The 23,705-nt window shown below is 32.0% G+C and overlaps 1 protein-coding gene across 1 annotated transcript in view; it reads left to right on the top strand.

The window, feature by feature from the left end:
* The window catches only part of LOC307176065 (uncharacterized protein), a gene marked incomplete at its 5' end in the record, with an annotated part of 522,216 nt that overhangs the window by 348,528 nt on the left and 149,983 nt on the right, over nucleotides 1-23,705 (top strand). Inside the window, one exon of the mRNA XM_079901820.1 lies at nucleotides 19,937-19,979. The remainder of the gene's footprint in view (nucleotides 1-19,936; nucleotides 19,980-23,705) is intronic.

Below are 23,705 nucleotides of genomic sequence, written 5' to 3'. Positions count from 1 at the left end.
AAAAGAATCAATGACTTTACAATTACGTGTTGTTTTTATCCTTTTTGTGCAGTCTTGACAACATGAAAAACTTGACCACATTGACTATCCTGGGCTTTTACTAATTGTTTCATCTCTTTATTTATTCCATTTTAAAGGACTCAATAATTCCTCAGACTTAAGCTGAATGATTGGCTTTCAGTGACACAAAATAACTTCTATTTAAAATACCATTGGTGCTGCTGGATCACTTACAGTAGATTATAATCCTTGATTTTTTAATTATTTTTATCATTTCAAACCCTCCACTACTTTCACATTTGCAGAACCAATTCATGAGTCAGATATAACTATTATTCAAAAATTGTGGCTTTATTAAGCTGCTGCTCTCTTTAGGAATTCATCTTCTTCATTACCACTACATGTGAACTACACTAACACTTGGGATTACATAAAATAATTATTAAATAAGTAACATAATAATTGATATTCATATTCATTAATAAATGCAAATTATAAATGATTAAAAGTTCCTCAGCAGTGTTTCTTAGATGATGTCCCCAAAGTCTATTAATTATACTTGGATTTAATTATAAAGTCAGCTGTAAGGCAACTAAACATCAGGAGAGCAGTTGTTTTGATATATTACATTTTTGATACTGAGCTTTGTGATCGGTTTATGCACCAAACTATGTAATTTGAAATTCTAATCCCACATTTAAATTGTGTTATGCCATCATATATGAGCAAGATCAATGGAAAACATGATTAAATTTAAAAATATGTTGTGAAAATTATATGCTACTTATACCAATATTTCCTAATTACAGGTTTATAATCTTACTATACTTTAGCATAATGTTTATTAGATTTAATAGAAAATAGCTGTCCATGAAAATTTTAGTAGAAGTAATATGGATTTCTAAGTTTGGATATTTCCATTATATTTTATATTTGTTCTTTCCTTAATCTATGTCCTTTTACTGCACTGAGACTGTGAAATCCCTCTTACAGGAAAAATTGGTTTTTTAAAAAATACTGCTTGCCTATATTTTAAAACTAAAATTAAAGGAAAACCTTAAATTATTACAAATGAATTGTTTTAAATATATATGCATATTTATATTTGGACAAGATTGTACTGGAGACAGAAAAAATAACTTGAAAATATCTAAATCCACAGTAAAGACAAATTAATGCTGAATAAGGACTCAACATGCATACTATATCTGAGTTTATTTCTCTATTTAGTCAGGTTAGCCTAACAATATATATTTATTAAGTACTCACAAGATTTATACTTTAAACTACTCAATATATATCAATCAATAGAAAATAAAAAACCAAACAGTAAAGACACAATATTTGTTTCCTGTATTTGATAGTAGCAGTCGTTGATAACTAATCCATTAGTATACAGTCAGTTTAATTGATTTTGTTTTTGTACTACTTTTTTGTCATCTATGATTATCACATTAAGTTTTCATAAAAGTGATAATTTCTTAGAAAATGACCTGTTTCATAACACTCTTCATAAACTTTAAAAATCTGATTTAAATATTTTTATGAAAATTAATGACAATTTTTTAAGAGTGATGGCCTGCTAGGTAATTTTCACTAAAATTTACAACTTGTATTATTAAGTTTAACGGTTAATTCTTATGTATTCATTAAGTTGTTTTCTAACTTTATTGTTAGGTTCAGTAATTATTTGCCTTACAAAAATTTTTCAATTTTATCTAAATGAATTATCAAGTAACATACCTTGTACATTTAGTGTGGTTTCCCATACCTTCTATATCTCATATTTATCTGAAACTAAAATGGGTCTGAAATTGATTTCTTCATAGACATAGATTTTACTAAAATTAATTTTAGCTCAATATTTAGCTTGTGCTTATAGATTCAGCAAAGTGCAATCTAACAAATACGGCTTCCATTTTCTAACAATTTCACATGAACTTCACTTTCCAATCTACCGTCCTACTGATCCCCTTCAAGTATCCTGAACTTTCACTGAATTTGATTTATTTATTTCAATTTCTGTCCTTGCTTATGTCATTTCCTTTCCTGAACATATTCTTGACCTGTTCAAAGTGTAGCTAATGTCATAAAATATTCCTTAACCACTCACATTAGAATTCAATTCTCCCTTTCTAAGGATCAATTTATATTTATTAGCACATTATCACTTTTATAAAATATATTTAATTCTACTTGAAATCATGGTATGTCCATACATTTTAGAATACTGATTCCTTGAAGCCAGTTCCTGGTTTCCTTCGTTGTTTAATAAAAATAAATATATTACATACCATTTTAGCACCTTGACCATTTTCCCAACTCTACCCTCAATTTCTCCACCATAAAATTAATCTCTCATGCTTTTTCTATATTAAGGAACACTGTATAATTTATAATTTCAATTTTTTGTATAACTTACATTTGCCCCTATGTTGATTACTGCTTCCCAGGTGATAGGTTTGGAGTCTTTTACATTCTTTCTCTTAGTGGGTTTCCCTAGGATATTTGTTCTTGACCTTCTTATCCTCTCACTTCACTCACATTCCTAGGTGAGGTCATCATCCTTTTCTTAGAGGTTTCCACTTCCACTCATAGACTGGTTACTAACCTATATCTCCTAAGTTTAGAGTGACATGTAAACTCCAATCACCTTCTGGAAATGAACGGATATCATACAGAAGGATAAATTGTGTCTAAAATGGAAACAGTGACCACTCTGTCTCCCAGTTGCCTCCCCTCCTCTATTCTATATCTTGCTAAGATAAGCATAGGTTGATTTACTCTGACCAAAGATTGGTTTTCAGTTGTCACTTCACCCTCTACATAATAATCAGATTCCTAGTGCTACAGAGGCAATATCATAGCTATCTCTCAGATCTTCTCATGTTTCTCTCTCCCACCCATGGCTTTAGTGCAACCTCATAACTTTTCTAACTGGCTACTAAGCTACCAGTCCATTTACTGTTTCCACAGGTTTGTTTGACTTATTAAAATATTTTTATGTTTTAATTCTAATTTTGAAATAATTTTTGATTTACACAACAGTTGCAAAGATAGTTCAGAGAGTACTCTTATACCTTCACTTAATTTCCCCAAATGTTAACGTCTTACATAATTATGGCACATAATTTCTGAGCTAAAATTAAGAAATTAGCCTGGCACATTACTATTAATTGAAGATTTTATTAAGAGTTTATAAATTTTTCCATTAATGTCATCTTTCTCTTCTAGAATCCCATTCAGGATATCACATTACATTTAACCATCAAGTTTCTTAGTCCCCACTTATTTGTAACAGTATCTCAGACTTTCCTTGATTATCATGACATGGACTGTTTTGAAAAATACTGGTGAGGTATTTTGTAGGATGACCACCAATTTTTAATGTTTTCTCATGATTAGACTTGATATTTTTTGAGGAACATAATGCTGAGGTGAAGTGACCTCATTGTAGCATGTCAGAAGGCAAATAACATTAACATAGTTATCACTGTTAATGTTGATCACTTGCTTAAAGTTATATCTGCTAGTTTTTTCTACTGTAAAGTTACTATTACTTTTCCTTTTCTATATTCTTTGTAAGTAGATCACTAAGTCCAGGCCACTCTCGAGAGGAGAGGAATTAAGCTCTATATCTGGAGAGGAGAGGATCTACATATATTATTTGGAATTCTGTAAGGAACTGTATCCTTTAGTATTTTAATGAAACATTGTTTCTGTATTTTTTATAGTCTGAAGTACAAGTGTTTTAGAAAGGTGTACAAAGTCTACTTTAATCAGATACTTCCTTTCCTGGCTAACTTCATTTATGGATTACTCCCTCTCTTGTAATTTGTGAAGACTAGTTATAGTTTAGTGTGATTGTACCATGATTTTCCAAACCATTCTTTTCTGGAATGACCTGTCCACTTTTTGGAATGACCTGTCCACCATATACACACTCATATATATCCTTTCCTAGTATATTTTCTCGACATTCTCAGAGGGAATTGACTGGTTATTTTTGTGTGTGTGTGCTACTGTGCAAGGACTGTATCCTAGAACCACATTTATCAGAGTGCTTAACAATTTTTTTAAAATAATTTACTCATTCAACACAACATTATAGACTAGACACTGAAGATATTTCTTTTAATACTTTCACTGCCAGATCTCACATTCTCTTCCAAAATTGCAGTCAATAAGTGTTTGTTTAATGAGCAAACTTATGTAAGACTCTTCTAGGTTCTCAAACATGTGATTTAACTGTATTGTTTCGTCCTCATGCACAAAGTTATGTAGCATTCATTACAAGATGAAGATGATAGGAGGAGGAAGAGGAAGAAGGAGAGGAAGAAAAGGTGAAATTGAAGGGGGGAAGGAAGGAAAGAAGGAAAGAAGTACAGATAGAGGGAGAAATGGATAGAGAGAAAATCTAATACAGAGAAAAAACCAATTCTATCTTTCTGGGAGATAAAACTCTAAAATCCTCAAACAACTTATTCCTTTCCTCTTAGGTTTCTGTGTTATTTTCTATCTACTTCTCTACTCTAAATAACAGTTACATGTATAAAAATTGCTTTTTCCAAAATGTCATTTACAGTTGATAAGTCAAGTGCAGAGGTTTGTGCCTAGAGCATTTTTCATTAGCATTTATGTTTGAGGATATTTGTGACTTTCACTTTCAAGACATTTATGGACCATACATTGTCTGTGTCAGCATTTTTCCTGATTTTTTCATAGCATGCAAATTGCTGGTTATTAACCTGAGACACACTTTTGATTGAGGTTTCCTTGTCTTCAAATAATTCACTTTTCTAAAATACCGTAGGAAATGTCACTGCCATTGACTCTTTATTTCATCTATTTTACATTTCTTAGATTGCATATAAATATATCCTTTCTCAATAATGTTTTAGTAATATTTGTAAGACTCTTGGGACAATGCATTTGCTTTTGAAAACAGAATTCATGTTTATTGCCCCAAAATCTTCTCTGTAGTTTTAAAATTTACTTTAAATTATTAAAGGATTATTAAAGATAAATCTTTCATAATACTTTCCTAATACATTGCCCTGGCTCACTATATATCATACTAATTGATCATTTTGTTTCAATGGCATTTTAATTGCTTTGAAAACCTATTGCTACATGGGTAGACGTATTTTATTTCTTCAGTTAAAAACTGAAACAACTGATTATTCATTTTGTAACAATTGGTTGTAAGAGAAAAATCTATATAAGAGTTTTTTTTGAGGAAAATGCATGTAACAAATACGAATCCAAATGTTCAAATGTGCTGTTTTCAATACAACCTCTCATTATAACCATTACTTTTCCTAAAATTTATGTGAAGCTACAGCTTGTTTTGTGTATTCCTCTAAGTAAATAGATGTCTTAAAATTATTCTATTGTTATGCAATTATGGTAAAATTGCAGTCTCATCCTTTTATAAAGTTATTTCTAATGATTATCTTCCATTTTTATTCACTAGAAGCAGAAAATAATATAAGAATTATAACATTATAATGGAGTGAGACATGTCTACATATGAAATTAATAGGTATGGTGTTGATTTAAATGATTACAAAGAGTAGAGACTTTAGACAGTGGTATGTAAGCATTCTTGATGAAATAAACATGTAAATAGAAAGCTATGGGTTTTTGCCTAAATTATATCTACCTGGTGAAATGTTTTTTATGAACCATTGGATTTATCATTTCTTTCTCTTTCTATCTATTAAAGAGCAAACAGCTTGAATTGAGCTATTTTGAAAGGTTATTTTACTTTTTTAAAATAGAGGTATAGTTGACGTACAGTATATATAAGTTTCACATGTGTAACATAGTGATTCACAATTTTTAAGGTTATTCTCCATTTATATTCCCTGTGTTGTATAATATATCCTTATGGCTTATTTATTTTATACATAGTAGTTTGTACCTCTTAATCTCCTACCCCATCTTGCCTCACCTCTTTCCCTCTTCCCACCGGTAACCACTAGTTCGTTCTCTCTACCTGTTTCTTTTTTTGTAATACTTACTAGTTTGTTTTAGTTTTTAGATTTCACATACAAGTTCAAAAGGCTATTTTACTTTCAATGGTACCAGGAAATTGTGTATTTGTATGAAATTCAATCAGAGGCATATGTTAGTGGCCCCATGAATGGTTTAATAGCATGTTTTTAAAAATTTTTATTGAAGTATAGTTGATTTACAATGTTGTGTTAGTTTCAGGTGTACAGCAAAGTGAATCACTTATACATATACATATATCCACTCTTTTTTAGATTCTTTTCCCATATAGGCCATTACAGAGTATTGAGTAGAGTTCCCTGTGCTATACAGCAGGTTCTAATTAGTTATCTATTTTATATATAGTAGTATGTATATGTCAATCCCAGTCTCCCAGGTTATCCCTTCCCCCATCCCCTAGTAACCATAAGTTTGTTTCCTACATCTGTGACTCTACTTCTGTTTTGTAAATAAGTTCATTTGTACCGCTTATTTTAGATTCCACATATAAGTGATATCATATGATATTTGTCTTTCTGTGTCTGACTTACTTCACTCAGTATGACAAGCTCTAGGTCCATCCATATTGCTGCAAATGGCATTATTTTGTTCTTTTTTGTGGATGAGTAATATTCCATTGTATATATGTACAATGCTTAATTTTTTAAATTTATAATTCCTAATAATTGTAAGTCACCAATGATGAATGTTAAAGAGAAATATGAGTTATTTCTCTCAATATTATATTGTGAGATATTCATATTGTTGCATGAGGTTTCTCCTTTCTGTATGGCATTTCCTTACATGAGTATACGTGAGTAACTTAGTCCAACTCTTGATAGAATTTTAGTTTATTTCAAGTTTAAGACAATTATAAATTGTGTTTTTCAATATTTTTGTTCAGGTCTTTGGTGAATATGTGTGTGTGTGTTTGTGTGTGTGTGTGTTGGATATATATGTATGTGCATTGATTACTTAATTGTAGTGTATGCATACTGTTTAGATTTGGTAGAAACTGTCCAGAATTTTAAAAAATAATAATATTGAGAGAAAAAATCCTATACTAAAGAATACGTACAAGATGATTTAATTTAATATATATATTAATAGTTGCAAAACAGGAAAACTAATCAAGGTGTTAGAAGTCAAAATATTATTTATCCTAAGGTAGGGAGGGTAGTTACTGGAAGTAAGCAGAAAAGGTGTTCCATGGGATCCTGCTAATTATCTGTCTCTCAATTTGAGTTCTGATTCATGGAGTACTCACTTTTTAAAATGTATCAATTTTGGTAAACAAAGTACACTTATGATTTTTGCACTTTTCTGTATGTATAACATAATTCAGTAACATTTCACATTAACAACAAATATGGAAAGTTATTCAGTATATAGCAAGAATGGTTCCTTAGACAACCGTAGGTTTCTAGCCAGTTGATATTCGAAAATTCTTGCTAGCATTTCTACAATATTAATAAATATATATGTGCATAAAAACAACTTATTGTGCATTGTATTTAATACAGAAGTTTCTATACTCATTCAAAAATACTTATTGAGATACAACTATGTTCTAAATACTCAGATACAAATTTTGATTAAAGACAAGACAATCACCGATTAATAGGAAAAGCAAGTCAACCAGGCAATTGTACTGCTGTGTGGTGTCTGCTAAAATCAGAGTGACCATACATCATGCTTTGCTCTGATTTAGACTAATTGTCATTATTCAGTTATTAACATCTAAATTTTAAGTTAAAAGAATCCACTTGCACAGTAATTTGTATGATCAGCCTAGCTGGTGTTGAATTTAAAATCAAAGTATTATGAAAATCTGGAAAAGAAATTAATAAACTCTGCTGCAAGTTGGAACAGTTTTGTTTCTTTTGATGCTGTTGTTTGTCTTGAATTGGTATAGTGGGAGTGAGGAAACAAACACTGGGCTGGATCTTTTAGGAATAATTTTTCCTCCTCACTCAAGTCATCATTAAGTTTCTTCTAGTTGCTAGCACATTTCTAATGCTTTTCACACTAAGTAGTTATTAGTATTCATTTAATCCTTGTCTTAAGCAGACTGTCTCTGAAGTACAGGACATTGATTCATCTCTGCGATCCCAGTCCTAACACAGTCACTATCAAAAATTAGCCCTTCCATAATTTGTGGTAAATTAGTTAATTAGCTTACAGATCATGTTGATCTTCAAGAGCTTATGACTCTACCCACTGAAACACTATAAGCAGGGGTCCCCAAACCCCCGGGCCACGGAGCTTCATCTGCACCCCCCTCATCATTCCCCATCCCTCGCGTTACTGCCTGAATCATCTCCTGCATTACTGCCTGAAACACTCCCCTCCCGTCCGTGGAAAAATTGTCTTCCACAAAAACGGTCCCTGGTGCCAAAAAGGTTGGGGACCGCTGCTATAGAGCCTAGAATTTAAAAAACAAAACAAAAAACAAACCAAAAAAACAATAAAGATTTATATCAGTACACCTCATAGATCAATGTAAATCTTGTATGCTAAATGTATAAAAATCATAACAGATAGATTAACTTTTTACAATGTTAGTGCAGTTGTGACATTACCACTTGTGACTGGTACCTTCATCTCTGAGTTTATATCTAATATGGAAATAATTTTTTTAAATTGCATTTAACATTAGATTTGTACAAGAAAACAATGACTTACTGGAGCAGATGGTGATACCCTTTGAAAGCAGCAGAGGAAGAGTTAAGAGCAGAAGCTCTGACTTCAAATTTACACACTGCTTCCTCCAAACTGGGTGATCTTGGCCAAGTTATCCTTGTCTCTCCATCTTGAGGTTTATTATCTTTAATCTGGAATCCTAGTAGTATATAGTTCTTAAGGAGAGTGAAATGTTTAAATTAGATACCTATAAAAGTTTAGAACACAAAGACTGGCACACAATAAAAGCTTGTTATCATCCCCAAATTTGAAAATTTACAGAAAGGAAGAGAGAAAATAGATGCTAAATCTTCTATCAAGTTATATTTCAACATGTATCTGGTTCTGATATTAGTTAAATGGTTACTTGGTATTAAATATGCTGAATTCCAAGAATTTCCTAAACTCATTCACTTTGAATCCGTTGCCTTTCAATGAAAAGAGCTTGTGATTGAAAATTCTAAAATCCCAAATTGATCAAATATTTACCAGTATTTAATTCTTCAGTGATTTATAAAAACTTTTTGATTACATGCATCCTTAAAATCAGTAAACTGCAGGCATAGACATATTTCATTAATAGGTACAAATAGATCAGCACCACATCGTTTGGAGAAAATTGAACTTATTAGGGAAGGTTATCTTGCTATAGAATTGCTGTCCATGCTACCTGTGTAGACTATCTGTGCCACTGAAAATCTAGTGGTGTACAGGGATGAAATATAATTATTTAGTGTTATTATCTATATTGCTCAGGAAGATTAGTATTTTAAATGGGAGATAAGTTCACAGTAGTTTATGAAGCCAAAGAACAGGAAACAACCTTTTTTGTCCACCATTGATTGGAGAGTTGCTATGAATCAGATTTGATTCTTAACATGGTCCTTCAGTACATATTTTTTGGTGCTTTTTTCCTTATAAAGACAGCTAAAATTATTTTGTTAATTTTTATTTATTTTTAAAAAATTATTTTCACTGACCAGGTTGTCTCTTGAAAAATAAAGTGAACATTATGGAGCATAGTAGATGAATTTTCTTTTCACGAAACATAGACGACTTAGTTTCCCCGAGCTTCTGTAACAATAGACTTTTTCTGGTACATACCAGGCAACTAAATGCAGTCAAACCTTTTTTGTTTGGGGGACATTGATTTGGAATTTATCATCATTTATATAGGGAATGAGTTAAAACATTTTTTTAGTACTCATATTGAAAGGGTAAACATGTGTCTACATCCCTAAACTTTGCTTAATATAGGGAAACAAACACTTTTCTAAGAAAATTAATGTTGTAAAACGTTATTGGAGAATATATTTTAGTGGTACAAGGATTTTAAAATACTTTTATTTTTTTCAGATGTTTTAATATAAAAATTAGAAATACTTCATAGTTTTATAAAGATAATGCTTTACATTGATTGAGCAGGTACCGTGTTAGATATTATACTTAGTGCTTTATGTGATTGCCTTATTGAATCCTCCCCCAAGTGGGCTATGTCTGATCTACTAGGTGGCAAGCTATATGTAGGACAGGACTGTATTTTTATTCATCACTGTAGTACCCTCCAAGCTAAGCACTTAATATTCTTCCTAATCTCTCTATGTAGTAAGGAACTGAGACTGAGAAATGATAAGAAAAAGATCATGCTGCTTATCAAAGCTCATGCTTCTAATAAAAGTTAGAATCTGGATTAGTCTAAAACAATCTGACCAGAGAGCCTAATTCTTAACTATTTAGATCTAACAAAATACTGGCACCTCTAAATGCTACTAATTTATTTCCCTAGTGCAGTTTCTCCTTGTTTTAATATGGAAATGTCCTTTAACTAAACTTTTAGGGAGAGGAGGTGAGGTAGCAGTGAGGAAATTTTTGCTATTCTTACTCCACCTAGGTTAGACTAGAATTTGTTACACTTGGAATACAAACAGATACATTAAAGAATATTCAGATTACGATCAGGCAAAATAGGCACGTGATGAGGCAGTTGCCTGCAAGCTACATTATATGTCTTGAGAGATAATTTTCCAAAATCTTAATATTTTCCCTCAACCATGTCTGGATAATCTACTATACATAGTTTATCCATCAATATTTCCATTTTTGCCTGTGGTAGCTATGAAGGCTGTAAGTTTTAGGAAGATATGCCTGTCAAGAAAAAACTGTCTAAAATGTGGAAATCGATAAAGAATACCACATGTCATTTCAGTGTTACCGAAGACAATATTTAGCAAGCTCACCAAAGAATTACTTCATATTCTAGAAAATTTTAAGTGTAATTGATTTTATGATTTAACATTTGCGTAAACTGTGAATTTATATGATAACTTGTAGATTTCTGTTCAGCAGAAAAGATACGACCAAAGTTGTTTATTTCTTCCCTTTTTTTAAACTCTCTATTGGGCCAGTTTTGTTTCTAACTATTGTTTTAACAATCACTTTTTTTTTCCTCAAAATGAGAATGAAGAGCCAGTTCCTCAAGACGTTTTCTTTTTAACCAGCTTTATCATCTACGATACTCTTATTAATTATGGGATTGAGTAAAATATGTGACTTTTTTTCTTCTATATTTGTATAAGAGTAATGTTTTTAACTCTGAATATTATATCTTGAATGACGTATGCAACGTATCAGTGACCTTTAGCCAAAGATTACCAGGGGTATCACTGTAGTTGAATAAGTTGGATTCATGATTCATTAAAATGAGGGAGAATATACACCTTGGGTACTTGTGGGGTGTTTCAGTGACAGTTAAAAAGGATTTATTATAGGATTTGGGCTTTTGTTAGGTGACATTGAAAGGGCTTAAGGGAGCAGGGCATTACCTGGATTGCTCCCTAGATTAGATGCTGTCAGGAAGCAGAGGTAAATGAATGATTGGGTATCTAAGTGGGTCTTATCTAGAAAAAGGACAAAATAGAATGAGGCTAAAATTATACTTGAAACAGAAGCAGCAGTCATTCACATTTCTCTTTCTCTAAAGAAAACAATAGCAATGATAACTAATAATAATAATTTTACAAGTAACAATAATAATCCACTTCTTTTCTGACTCAGAGGACTGTGGTAAAGAAAAGAAAGATACAACAGGGAGTGAAGACGTGTATTTCCCAACTTCTTACTAGTGGATTGGTTCATTCAAAGCAGGGGCCAGGCAGTTCTTAGTCTGTTATGCTCTTTGATATCGCTGATATTTGGCTAAAGATTTACTAGACCAGAGTCACTTTTACAGGGAAAGGATATCTCTGCACTGAGCCCTGGGGAACAAACCTTCTTTGAGCCACAGCTGTCTTTAGTCGAAGAAGAAGCGAAATACGTTCAGCCAGGGATTGCTAACCGGTTCTGAGCAAACCTAAACCATAAATCTTTTCAGCCACAGATTCATATTCCTTCCATTGCTGTTAGCAAGGAGAATGGTACACAATGCTGTGTTTATAAAAGGCAGGATTCTGGAAGCTAATTGAGGTAATCGATACCTTGCTCAAAAACACAATTCTTCCCTCCCATCTTGGAATTACATAATCCATCTCTCTCTCTCTCTCTCTCTCTCTCTCTCTCTCTCTCTCTCTCTCTCTCTCTCTCTCTCTCTCTCTCTCACACACACACACACACACACGCGCGCGCGCGCGCGCGCGCACGCACGCACGCACCACACATACACTCTGAGTGACGGAACCTAAGACACTGAGCGTTTGGTTCATAGGACACAAAGCTAACTACCTGAATGTACTGCTTACATTATCAGATTAGGCTATAATAAAAAGTCAAGTCAACATTGAGTTATCACTCTTTTTTACAAAAAGTTGAGGTTTAGAGAAACAGCAAGATAACTATAGAAAAAAATATATCAGTATACTCTGTGGATCTGAGATATAGTGTGAAGTAAAATTTTGACCCAGAAAATGGACTTATGGTATTCCATAAATATTAACTCTTAGTATATTTATTATATGTATAATTAGCCACTTATTAAATATATAATCAAAGTAAGAATCAGTGCCTATGTCGAAAATAATTTTATTGAATTAAGGTTAAAAAGAGAAATCCTGTTTTGCTATTTGTCTCTGTATCAAACTGGATATACAGAAAAACATTTTTTTTAATTTTCAGTAAATCATAATCACAGTTACACGACAGAACATTAAGAAGCATTTTTTAAGTCATTGGGTTTTCATCATAAATAGATTACAATATATAATCACATTTTATCATGTATTCTTTTCTACTGCAAATGATATCTTTGGCATTATATAAATTTTCAACACAAAAATGTGACAAGGTTAATATAAAAAATGCTTCTGAAGCCACCAATCAGCTTTGGAAGTAAAATAAAATAGAAATATTTAACACTATTGTGTGCAATTACTAGACCCTTACACTTTATTAAATATCTATCATCTATTAATCATTATTTCAGAACAATATTAAATATATAGATATTAATATATACTTGCCTTCATTGCTCAGCATTTCTTTGTTTTTTTATTTATACATGTTGATTTATAGATTTCTGGTTAATTCTTTTTAATTGAAATACAATATTCCTTTTCACAATATTGCAACTTTCTTACCCTTTCTCCTCTTGTTGACTATTTAGATTGTTTCTATATTTGGCTATTATAAATGAGTTGTGATAAGCTCTCCTAAATATTTCTGCTAGTACCCAAGTAAAAGACATTTTTCTAAGGATCTAGAATATATACATTGCATAGCCATGCATGTCTTCACATTTATAATAAATTGCCAAATTAGTCTCCAAAGTGCTTTTGCAATTTTGAATCCCATCAATGTTTATGTTTTTTACTACCAGACATTTAAATTTTCTGTTTCATTCTGATTATATCTTAAAGGTTTTCCCTCCTAAAGTCTTTGAAGAAAGTTCACTTTACCACACGTGGACTGCAAGAAGAAATATAGCAAAAGGATGCACCTCATCCACCTTTGTTTCATAATCTCCAAAACAGATACTTTCATGGGCTATCCTTTCTCGCCTTGAATTCAAGGCAAACTATTTTTCACCAAGATTATAAGCCAACAGCTGAACTCTGAAGCAGTCTTTGTCACTCAATACAAAGTAAACAAGAATTTTATTTTGATTTTTATTTTGAGTGGAGGTGGGACTAGTATTTTTCTTTGCCCCCAAGTGAATGTCCACCAAATAAAATGGATCTAAATCTTGTGGAAAAGTTAAAATGAAAAAAAATAAAGCCACTGGCAATACTTTAACCAAAGAAGAAACTGTTTAAAACACCTGTTATCAGATGTTTACCTAACTACCTATAATTTTTTATCTTTAGAATAATGAAAATTGTGATGTTAAATTCAGTTTCGTTTGTTTTGCCATGGTGTTTTTTAAATGTATCTTATCAAAAATTCTTTACACTAAAAAAACAAGATAAATTATTACTGGACATGAATGAAAGCAAAATATTCTTAGGAAGGATAATTAGAAAGATTGTCTTTTTTGCATTATTCATTTACTTCTCCTTTGACGCAAAGTTTTTTGAAAATGGAAGTAAACACTGAAAATGACATTCAGAGTTCTCTGATGTTTGGATTTTAAAAACTTTCAGGTTTTTTTTTTTTTTTCATATCACAGAAAGAAAAATCTAAACTCCTTAGCGTGGCCTTTAGGTCTAGACTTGATCTGGCCTCTGTCTGTTTCTCAGACCTCAAACTTACACATCACGACCCCTGTCATCGAAAGCTCCAATCACATTTCATGATTTCAAACTGTGTTTCATTCCTCAACTATGACACTATTCTAGTATAGGGCTTTCACAATTACTGTACAGTGCTCTCCCAATCAGCTTTTTGCATAACCAGCTCTTTCTTTTTATATAGATATTTAGAAAACTCTTATAATGCAATGATATCTTATTGCTTAGACATTTTATATCTTTTGAAAGAGATTCCTTAGAATTGGTTAAATATTTTTTTACATAAGATGTTTCTTTTCCCATTCATAGATATTGAAGTGAAATATGCATGTGCTTATCTGAAACCTGTACTAGAACTCTTTCCTGACTATACAGTTTCCCACATACAGATTAGAACCAGGCATTGAATATAGGACTATAATGGGTATCAAATAAATTTGAAATCTAGTATCATAACCGAGTAAAGTCAAATTACAAATATCTAAATGATTTCTAGCCACGTCTCTTCTCCCAGTTTTATTGAGAAATTATTGACAAATAAAAAGTATATATATTAAAGTTGTACAAAGTGATGCTTTGACATAAATTGAATTGTGAATTCAATGTGAATTGATTATCTCGATCAAGCTATTTAACATATCCATCACCTCATATACCGCTTTTTCTTCCATGTGGAGAGAACACTTGAAATCTACTCTTTTAATAAATTTCAAGTGTACAGTGTATTACTATTAAGTACAGTTAACATAGTTAACAAAGATGCATAGTCCACATCTAAAATAACATTATTTTAAGATTTTTCCCACATCTTGTTTTCAAGATGTGGGAAAAATCTTAAAATAATATTAAATACTAATATTAATTAATATTAAATATTAAAATAACCATGAAACTCCTACCAGGTTTCATGTACTTCACTGTCAAAGGAATGATTAAAAATACAATTTTTATAATTTTTAGGCAAAAATTATGTAATGGAGGACATTTACAAAAGAAATTTAAATGTATAGCCAAATTATATTTTTACATTTTATTAAAAAAATTTAAAAAACAAAATAAAATATTTACATCACAGCAGATTTACATCTGAGCTTTTGATTAGAATGTTTATATTACTATTCTGACTCCATAATTTATAGTAGACCCTACATGTGTTACTTGATGATGTTATCGTTTATCTCATATTTACTTGTGATGATTAATGAGAGAACACATTCAATGATTTTCACACAGTGGCAAATTAAGCACTTCATGAAAGGATAAGTTACTATATATTCTGTTTCATATTTTCAATAATTTTAGATAAGTATATAAAATAATTAAAACCTTTTTTAAAGTATACAGTAGTATGTTGTTATGTTTTGCAACAAAGATTTTAATGATAAAGGATTTTGTTCCTTAACTTTTCTTTTAATGTATCTGAAAATTATTCATTGACAGTAATGACAAGATTACCAACTAGTGGCAACCATCATTAATTACAGACACATGGTCCTTGCAAAACTGAAATATCAAGTTCAGTCACTGTATATACTAGGACTAGATTTGATATATGTATTTTAAATCTGAAAAATGACGATGTGTTAAAAGTGGACCTGATAGGCGTCATGAGTTACAAATTCAGTATAACACATTTCCATTCACAAAGGGGGCGATTCATATACATTTGTTAAAATTATTTTTTAAAGATGAACTCATACTGCAATATATTTTAGCAAGTAAATAGGAGGTAACCTTGATCAAAAAAGTCGGATGTAACATGGAGTATATATGTAAGTATTCATATATTTTAGAGTAGAGACAGGGTACATGGGCTCTGAATTTAGCCACATTCTTTGTAAATTTCAGCTTTGTCACTGTCTAATTTGGGGGCGTAGGCAAGTTATTTAATCTCAGGTTACTTAAGCTAATTGTCAGTTTCACGTATTTGTATACTACCACAATATTACAAGGATAATCTGATATTTATGCATGTACTACTTCTAGCAGGACAGAGCAACTACTCAGTAATGTTTTTCTCTGTTATTACCTCAATACTTTTAACAATTCTGAAAATAATACAATCACAATAATCACTAATATCTATTACCCTAATGATAATGAGTATATCTGATCTTTTACATACCACTTCTTAATACAGTGATCTAAGGAATGCGATCATTTGATTAAAAATCAGTATGTTATTTAGAATTTATATTAGCTAGGATGTTAAAATAAGAGTTATATCATCAATTACTTAAGATTTATTTATTCATTACTCTTTACTGTCAAATTAATTTATTCATTAATCTTTACTGTCAACATCAACATAAATGTTAGTACAATTATTTGTACATGGATAACAAATGTAGTATATTTTAATTCATTAAAACATTGTTATAGTATAATTTTATATCTACCAAGAAGATATATGTTTATATCATCAGAGTATATATTTTATTTAAAATTTTGGTTTATTCATAACTTGGAATTATTCTTTTAGAAAAGTAATGTTTTAATTTTTATCTTTCTTTTTTTGAGTTATTTTATTTTTATATTTTGAAACCAGCACTAACTGATGTATCCCAAAAAGCACTAGGAAGTTTGATACAAACATTGAAGCTAATTTTTGCAAATACAAAATTTATGTTTTAAGTAATAATATCTTGTGAATCTATTATAGTTGACTATTGCACATTACTGTGGACATGTGATAGGAATGAGTTTGGAATATGAAGATGGAACTAGCATATCTTCCCATGCATAGCTCTGCATTTTTGTTTAATTTTGCAGATCTGATTGAAATCATGATGCTTTTTTCAACACTAGACACTTTTTTCCTAAATTATATTCACTATGAACTACTTCAAGTAAACTATAAGTATGCCATTATATATCTTAGGTTCTCCCTAGGTTGCTGTTTTAAAATGTACTACAGGAGGTAGAAACAATAAACTCCTTTGATTTGAGAGAGAGAGAGGTAGAGAGAGAGGGGGAGAGACTACTTAGTATAATTATGGGGAAAGAAGCTCAAAGTTTGAAATCAGAATACATACCCAGGATTATCAGAAGAGTTATCAGAAGAGTTAAGAGTTATCAGAAGAGTTAAGAAAATCAGTAAATTTGAAAGCAATGATTTCTCAGGTTTTCTTTTTTTTTAAGCTATGTATTTGGAATATATATAACTTGTTGAGTTTGAAAATAAGTATACACTCATAAAACTATCAGCCACCACCATCAAGGACATAAACATATCCATCACCTCCCAAAGTTTCTTCCTGCACCTTTATTAGCATTATTATTATTTGTGGTAAGAACATTTAACATGAGATCTACCCTCTTAGTAAATTTTAACTACACAATATAGTATTATTAGCTATAGGCGCTATGTCTTATAGTAGATCTCCAGAATTCTTCCGAAACTGAAACTTTGTACCTTTTAACCATCATCTCCCCGTTTCTCCTTCTCCCCAGCTCCTGGTAACCACTATTCTATTCTCTGCTTCTATGAGAGGGCCTATCAGACTATTCTCAATTCCACATGTAAATGAGATCCTATAGTATTTGACTTTCTGTTTCTGCCTTGTTTCTGTTATACCTAGCATAATGCTCTCCAGGTCCATCCATGTTGTTACAAAAATAGAAAGATATTCTGTGTTGATGGATTGGAAGAATTAATATTGACAAAATGTCTATACTACCCAAAGTAATCTACAGACTCACTGCAAGTTCTATCAAAATCCCAATAACATTTTTCACAGAAATAGAAAAAGCAATCCTAAAATTCATATGGAATCACGAAACACCCCAAAGAGTCAATGCAATCTTGAAAAAGAAGAACAATGCTTGAGACATCTCACTTTCTGATTTCAAATTATATTACAAAGATATAGGAATTAAAACACTATGGTACTGACATAAACTTATAGACCAATGGAACAGAGTAGAGTGCTTAGAAATAAATTCATGCATCTATGGTCAACTTATCTTCAACAGGTTTTCTACAAATTTGACTTAATTTGACCTTTTGCAGTTAGGTTAATCTGAGTGTAGGGCACACTTAGATTAACCTAATCAGAAAATTTCATTTCAATCTAGTAGCCTGTGAACAGCTATCCTATTATATCACAATTTCACATATGAATATTTAGCTAGGAACAATTTAGTTTATAAAAGGAAGAAAAGAAGGAATAAAGAATGGAAAAAAAATTTTTTTAAGTCACAGCAAAGAATTTCTTTTCCTCTAGAAACTTAAAAAATCTGTCTCTGTATATCTTGGGTCAAGTAAAACCTTGTCTTGTCTTTTTAACACCCTGATCACATTGCTATATTTATTTTGACTTCATAATTTTGTGGTCATAGCTTTAAGAGATTCTCACAACCACAATATGTGAACTCTTTGGAAAGCAAAATCTTTATTCTCAGGAACCAAACCAGTATCTGAGGCACAACTGATATTAAATGCTAATTCTTTGACTAAATAAATTGATAGGTGAATAGATAAACTTATTAATACTATAGTATTAAACAATAATTGCAAATTTTTATAAATGTCTTCACTGATGCAACCTCTTGCATGGAGCTGACACATTAAGAATGATATGAATTTAAAGCACTAAAATATTACTATTTATTGATTGTGGATATTTATATAATTAATAAAGTAAAAAATATCTTTGAGCAATGCATATGAACTTCAGTATAATTCTTGGTTTTCTATAGAGATGAAGTAAATAAAACAAGATATGACATTAAATAATTAAATAATAAATAAATAATTTTGGCTAATTTCAAGAGCATGTTAGAAGAAATGTTAACTTCTGTCTGTCTTAATAACATACAAAAAAGTGTAGGGAAAAGGTTTGGATAATGTATATCTATTTTCAATGTTAGTTCGGAAAATTTGAATAGCCTACTTTTCTTGTGATAAAAGTTTGAAAGTGGTCAAAAGATACCAAAAAAAAAAAAAAAGTAAAGTTTTGTTGCAAGCAGAGGCATTCTGAATCATTCATTTCCAAAAATAGGCATTGATGCTTCTAAATTACTAAGGATTTGGGGTTGGGAGGGGAGGCGGGGCAAGCTTATTCTGAAACTGTTGCTTTAGTTCATTTTCTTTCTTCTCCTTGACTTGGTAACAATAAAGAAAAATTTAAGAAAGACAACAAATTGAAACTCAAGATATGTGGAATAAAGAAAAGAAGGACAACCAAAATGTTTTGCTTTATAGAATTTAAAAGATGTTTTTGTTTTATTTTTACTATGGACCATCAGTACTAGTAAATTCTTCAAAACTTAATCATAGAACAATTTACTGTAGCCCCTTCCCACTACTCTGAATGATTTGGAAGGTTCAGTAACGTGAGAAATTCTGCTCCTGAAACAATTAAGAGTGCAGATGTGATTGAAATAAGTAAATTGCAGGTGTTGTTAAGTTTTTTAAATGATATTTTTATTATGCTAAATTTTATATCATGGAGTTTCCCTAAAGGGAAAATAATTTTAGCTACTATAAAAGAAAAAAATATTGAGAGATTATTATATATTTTAGTTTGAATCTCATTTTTTGTGTGTGTTTGCTTACTAATTTCTTATAAAGATCAATCGTCTCTCTTATCCTACAGCCCTATTCCGTCAGAAAATCTGCATGATGCTCCACTGGACAAGGTAGAGAAAAAATTTTTTTTTAATTTTTTCTTTGTAGATTTAAATATTTATGTATCTATATCTCTTGAGAGATATATATAGATATATAAACACATATATATTTATATGTGTTTATATATATATATATATTTTTTTTTAATGTTTTGGGTACTGTCTACAAGCCTCTAATTTTCCTCTTGCCCCAGGTCCTCACAAATGTTATAAATTTGTACCAGGTAACCTCCTGCCTGTACTTTTCTAGTGTATGCACTGTACAAAGGCTCAGAGGACTGGGAGACTGATTTCTTGTCTGGGCTTAGTTTTCCAAAAGCTATGCCCTAGCCCTGACACAATTTAACCTGGAGAAGTGTATGAGGTTTGTAATTCAAGTTTCATTTTGCAATTTCCACAAAAGTGCCTTGGTATATTCAGGAATCAATAATTAGCTGAATCTGACAGCAATGGTGAGTTCTATCTGAGTGAATATTTAATTGTTGTTAAGCTTTAAAGACGAAAGTTCCACCAAGGGGCCAGGGCTCCAATACCCATGTGCCTAGCCTTTTAAATATTTACTCGATTTTTTACTTTAAGGATGATAAGTTCCATTAATTTTCAAATAAAATCAGAAATTTGTAGGTGAAAAATGTTCCAATACTCCAGAATGTATTTAATGGCTTTAATTTTAACATGCTTATGTGTAAGAGATAACTGTTACAAAATGAAATAAAATTCTCAGCCCGAGTTTGAGATAGCTTAGCAGTTAAAACTACAAAACTACCTATTAGAAAGGAACACAATAAAAATGGTTCCACTGACTTTAGAAATAATCTTGAAAATAGGATAAAAGAAATCACCTTTGAAAGCTGTAAGAAATGTGTCTTCTGCCTGACAAAGTGGTAACACTGGGTCATCTTGTGTTGGGTCAGTGGCAGCATGCTGATCTGTGATCATCGTTGAGTAATAAAAGACAGCATGGCTGAGTTTATCCACACTGGTTCCGATTTAGAGCTACCAGATGTTTGTTGGCACCTTTTACCACAAGATTTAGTTCATTTAGTCAAAACGATTAGTAGAAAAGCACATGCTAGAGTGAATCTACTGTCCTGTAAGCAAAGCTGAGACAATGATGGAGCAAAACAGCTTATCCACAGCAAGTCAGTGGGAAGTTTTATTCTGTCATCTCTCTTCATTAATCTGTACACATGACTGCTTGGAGAGACAGTGAGTTGATTAGGTCTGCAGTACCATCAGCATGCAGACACTCATCACTACTTCTCATTTTCATATGACCCAGATGGTGTAGCTGCTTGACTGCAATTTTCCTTTATATGTATTTTTAATAGGTTCTTTTTCTAGATATTGACTTTGCACCCTCTTATGGATATTTAAAGCCAAGCTGAATTAACTTCTCTTTTAGTTACAACTTGAAGTAACCACATATTGAGAAAAGAAAAACCTTGTATATAATAATTTTTAAAATGTATGTTTTCTAATTATCTCTGTGCCTAAAAAAAACCTCATGTGTCCAAATTATTAGTTAACTGGTTTCTGTGATATCCTAAGGGAATATAGTTGACATATATTCCCAGGATACAGTTGAAGAAATGGAGGCAAAAAGTCACTTCAAGGAGGAGTCAAAGAAACGAAATTAAACCATAGACAGGATCTTACTATTAATCTGATCAGATTAACTGTTTTTACAAGTGAGAAAAACTGAGGAGCATTGAAATTATTTGATTGAGTTTACACATGGAGTGAGTAAATTCCTAGAGTTACTTTTTGCCTCACCTTCTTGCTCAGAACTTAAGATGGTCTACCCACTTGGGGGACCCTGTGCCTTGAAACATAGTGTCTCAAACCCACTTTGTGTGGGAAGCCCATTGCCTTCTCCATAAAGTGTGCAAATTCCCAAAGGTAGGACCACCCTCTGGTGCGTGTGCGTCTCCAGGCAAATAGTTTTTGTGTGACCTCTGTTCATGTAGGCAGTTTGATTTAAAATAGATTACAAAATTCATGGGCCTATCTGAAGTATAGTGATTTATTGATGAAGGTTTGGAATAACTGAGTAGAGAAGAGAAACTTACATGGCTGTGTATTGTCGAATCAGTGCACATGAAGATTTTTTTATAATGTTCAGGCATCAGTTTCTATTCATATGAGTCCAAGAAACATGTTTTTATTGTTAAATGTACCCTTTCTGGTTAACTTAATTTATTCCAGTGTAAAAAAAAGCAATGATCTTACAACTCACAATGCCAAGACTCTTTAAAACCTATCTGTATGGAAACAAGGTAGATATTTTTGCTTCTGCAGTTCCCTAGTACCATTTATTTAAAGGCAGTTACATCATTACTTATAGTGCTGCATCAACCAGCATGCTGCCTATGAAGGCTGATTTCTACCGACTGACTCTCTCAAAGGTTGTGAACCATGCTTGACTGAAGATGACCGTAAGTGCAAAGGAATATGAATATTGTGTTCTGGTCATGTTAAAATACTATTCTAACGTTCATGCATAAACATAGGATGACACGTCATCTAGCCGTGATTTCTCTTAAAATCTTTAGGCTCTAATTGTTTTTTCTAGAACTTAACCTTTTTTAATGTTGATGGCATACTAACCTTCCGTATGCCATGACAAGAAGAAAGGTTAGGCAACCAGCAAATGGATAGAACAAGAATAGTTGTCAATTGTAGAAAAGAGAGAGCATTGATTGGAATAGTCCACTGACGTTGCAGAGCTCTCGTGGGAGGTAGGTGTGGGCACCCCTGGACTACAGCCTGAGATATGGTGTGGAGTACATAAACGGGGGAGGTGAGCATCCTGGGTACTGGCTGTGTGGGGTGAGGCTAAGGGATGCCTGCCACCACTCTTTCCACTTTGGAGTATGTAGACTGGAGTTGCCACTGTAATTAGAATACTGACACGTGCAGAGCTCCAACCCAAAGGTCACCATTGGACCACTGGTAGTCCCTGCTCTGAATTTTTTCATCTAATGAATAAGATATCACATAAGCACAATTCCGGTGGCCCACTCTTACACAATCTCATGAAAGAGATTTTCTACTGGCTAACAGGAAATCTCTACACTATTCTAATCTCACTAGACTATTCCCCAAAACTGGGTCCACACTCCTGAAATGGAGAGCTAGGACTCAAATACTACAGGACTTCGTAAGTTTTGACAAAGGTGTGGTAAAACATACTGGGCCCCTCTGAAGCATGGAGTCCAAGGTGAGGGTCCCACTTGCTAGGACAATTATCTAAGGACAGTACTACCCATGGGTTTACATTCATCCTAGCTACCTCTGTCTTTGGCTTAAAATGTCTTCTGTTGCTGAATGTTTGATCCCCATTCCTATTTTGTTTCTGGCTGTTGTTTGTTTGACTTAATTCCACTTTAGCATTGGCCCAAATACATTACTTCATGTGTTAAATATTTATTGCACACCTTATATTTTTCACTAATAACTATAGACCCTGGGGAAAGAGCAAATATCAAAACAAGAAAAACGCCCTCACCTTATAAAACAAAACTCCCTCCCACTTACATCCCAGTGGGAGAGGTATGTAACAAGATAAATAAATAAAATGCATAGTATACTAGCTATAAATAAAAGCTCTTTATAAGAGAAAAAATAGAGAATCGTGGGATGAGATGTTCTGGGAGTGAGGGAAATACAATTTAAGAAGGACAGCCAGAAAGGACCTGGCTGAGAAGGTGATACTGCAGTAAAGACTGAAGG

This window comes from Stenella coeruleoalba (assembly GCF_951394435.1).
Source record: "Stenella coeruleoalba genome assembly, chromosome: 17".
Taxonomy (NCBI): Eukaryota; Metazoa; Chordata; class Mammalia; order Artiodactyla; family Delphinidae; genus Stenella; species Stenella coeruleoalba.
The sequence above is the reverse complement of the archived record's forward strand: the minus strand, read 5'-3'. Positions and strand labels throughout refer to the sequence as shown.